The sequence below is a fragment of the Fukomys damarensis genome, unplaced genomic scaffold, assembly GCF_012274545.1.
Source record: "Fukomys damarensis isolate Sample0158 unplaced genomic scaffold, DMR_v1.0_HiC HiC_scaffold_39, whole genome shotgun sequence".
Taxonomy (NCBI): domain Eukaryota; kingdom Metazoa; phylum Chordata; class Mammalia; order Rodentia; family Bathyergidae; genus Fukomys; species Fukomys damarensis.
The window spans coordinates 53,157,139-53,160,554 of NW_022900951.1; the positions used below are offsets into that span (position 1 = coordinate 53,157,139).

The window sequence follows — 3,416 nt, forward strand, 5'->3', positions numbered from 1 at the left end:
TCTCTCACATTTTTTTCTTTTCCCTTTTTGTTCTTCCCCTACGCATCACACCTTCCCTACTGCTCTTTATTTGTATTTTGTGTTGTTTTGTTTGTTTGTTTGTTTGTTTGTTTTTTGAGACAGGGTCTCACTATGTAGTTAAGACTGACCAGAAACTATGTAGCCCAGGCTGGTCTCCAACTCGTCGCAATCCTCCTGTCTCAGCCTTCCGAGTGCTGGAATTAAAGGCGTGTGCCACCACACCTGGCTCTCTGGGTTTCTCATCTAAGAGAAACCATGAGCCATTTAAACTTGTGTGTCTGACTTACGCCACTTAACATTATGGTCTCAAGGTGCATCCATTTTCCTAATAATGGAATCCTTCATCCTTCATGAACTTGCATGTCATTCTTGTTCAGGGCCCATGCTTATCTTCTCTGTATCATCCTGATTTTAATATGCTGCCGAATTGAGAACAAGATGAAATTTTTTTCAAATATTTTTATGCATAGTTGGTTGAATGGTTGAATGGATGTGGAACCCTTGGATACAAAAGGCTGACTATCCATCTATCTACCTAACTATATACATATTTACTTACCCGTATACATATGTACACATATATTTTTAAACTCTGGCCCCTGAAATGGCCTAGAAGCTATTGTCTCTGGAAAGCAAGGTCCTGACACAGCGAGGAACTGTCTACTCACTTCCTTGATCTTTTATTCTTTGTGCCCTTGATGAAAGAATTCAGTCAAAACAGACTGCTGTGCAGAAGTATAAGTAGAATGTATTATAAAGCCAATATATAGAGACAGTTATGCCTTCAAGCAAGAAGTCAGCTTGTGCCACAAAGGCACCTGCACTGTGTGTCTTGATATCTTTCTACACTTACAAGAGTTATTCCTGAGGTTCATGGAATTAGGGTAGTGATAATGCTTATCAACATTTTCTTAGAAGTTACATTGGAATTATGAGCTGTATTCCTGTCCTTTTTGGATAGTCACTGTTTCCTTAGTGGCTTTAGTCATGTAAGAAGTTTACAAAATACATTTTTGCAAGATAAGTTTTTAATTTAAACTAGATCCCGCCCCAAGGCATGAGAATATTTGAACATCATTTCCTCTCCTGATATCATTAGGACATAGGTTATGGCAGCCAGGAACGCTGTATGCCTTGTTCTATAGTTGGGCAGGTAGTCAGGTATCAGAAAGAATGTGCAAAATGAGTAACCTTAAAATATCATTGTGTTCTGTGGGATTGCTTTAGGTCTGAGACTTAACAAATGGTTATGAATATATTAAGTCATTGTTTCTTAACTGGCAAAGTGTGCTATTTTAGATTCCACCCCCATCCCTTAGCTCACTAATGCCTAACTACCTTCCTAACACTGTGATCCATTCAATAGCAGTGTAAAAGGAAATAAAACTCATTGGACAAATAGTGATTTGGCATCTGATTCATGAAATGTACAAGATAAGTCATGAACATCCTGGAGAACAAGGAAGGTCTCAAAGATCACTGAAGTCATGTCATATGGACTCTGACCCACTTCAGAAAAGCTCCCATTGACTAAAAATGTTACAACTTAAGCATCCATAAAAATCATAACGAAAGTATACTGAAGAACACTAAACATATTTATATTTATATACTTTATTTCCCATATGAACTCATAGAGACAAAATATTGATTAGGTTTTCTCTCTCTCTTTTTTTTTTTTTGAGACAGGGTCTTACTATGTAGTTGAGAATGACTTGGAACTCACTATGTTTCCTGGAACTCACTATGTAGCCCAGGCTGGTCTCGAACTCACAGCGATCCTCCTGCCTCAGCCTCCTGAGTGCTGAGATTACAGGTGTGTGCCACCACGGTTGCCTCAAGGTTTTCTCTTTATACAAATACTCCAGCCAATACATTCAGAAGAATAGTAGAATTAAAGTGTCACAATTTTGTAAGTCCCTAATAAAATAAATGCTCTAGGCAATGCTCATCATTGGCTTTTAACATCACACACACACACACACACACACACACAAATAGGACATTACTTGTCTCCTGAGGGAATTGTCGAGAAGACCTAAGAAGTACTTAGATATGAATCTGTTTAATACTGTAGAATCAACCAGCAGGTTTTGGGAAAGGAAGGAAAGAAAGAATATATCACTACTAAACAACTCCACAGAAGCATAATTACCAAAATCCAAGCTGTGGGAAACTCTAGAGGACAGTTTCTTTAATAGCAAAAAATGCGAAGAAGGAAAAGAATGAGGAATTTATAGTTTAAAAGGAGTTCAAAAGCCAGGCATGGTAGTACATGCCTGTAATCGTACATTCTGGAAGGCTAATGCAAGAGGATCATAAATTCAACCCTTGCCTGGGCAACTTAGTGAGACCCTGTCTCAAAATGAGAAAATAAACAGAACTAGGGATGTAACTCAATACTAAAGCCCTGAGTTCAATTTCCATGACCAGACAAAAAAGATTCTTGGGCACTGGGAGTGCAGCTTGACGGTAGAGTGCTTACCTAGCATCCTCAGCACCACAAAACAAAACACTATCTGTAAAAAGGTATCAATCATACTATGTGGGCCATATTTGGAACTTGATTTGAAAACAAACAGTAAAATCAAAATGCAAATAATTTGGCAAATGTTATTTATTTTTTGAGACAAGGTCTTGCTAAAATTACCCAGGCTGGCCTTAAATTTGTAATCCTGTGTCAGCTTTCAGGGTAGAATTTGAGAAATGAAACACTTAACTGGATATTCAATGACATTAAGGACTTATTCTTTAACACATTAGGTCAATGATATTTTTTACAAGATGTTTGAGATCTGAATAATGCCACCCCATAATATGAGTATAGGTGACCAGAATATTCCACTTTAAGATTAGCTGTTTGTTGGCATAAGGATTATTTTGAGCTGATTATTTTCAGAAACTGCAGACACAGGAAAAGCTCTGAAAACAGAGAAGTTAATACTTTTGTGAGGGCAATTTATATCTTTTAAGGAAATCTTCATTTGTAAGAGTATCCCACCATCACCACCAGAAAGACAAGGATGACTAACTCACTAGAGACTCTAATCAACAGAGACACTGTCCTAGATAAGTATGGTGGTGCAAGCCTGTAATCTCAGCACTCTTGCAGGCTGAGTCAGGAAGATTACAAGCTCAAACCCACTGGCAACTTGACAACATAACAAGATTCTGTGTTAAAATAAAAAGTAATTAATTAAAAGGGCTGGTAATGTAGCCCAGTGCAAAGGGCCTGGGTTCAATTTCTAGTACCACCACCACCAAAACAAAAAAGGGCCAGATATAGTTCCCAAAGTCATGTCCCTGTGACCCACCAAAACACAGCCAGTAGTGTGCTTTACTCAGCTCCTAGGTATTTCTCAAGCAAATTAAGATAACAACCAAGAGTAACCATA

At 38.0% G+C, this 3,416-nt stretch overlaps 1 non-coding gene across 1 annotated transcript; it reads right to left on the bottom strand.

Moving 5' to 3' along the window:
* Window positions 1–353: 353 nt before the first annotated feature.
* On the bottom strand, window positions 354–456 carry LOC117284846. Its single transcript, XR_004515918.1, has one exon. It is a non-coding gene; the product is annotated as a U6 spliceosomal RNA (small nuclear RNA).
* Window positions 457–3,416: the final 2,960 nt, after the last annotated feature.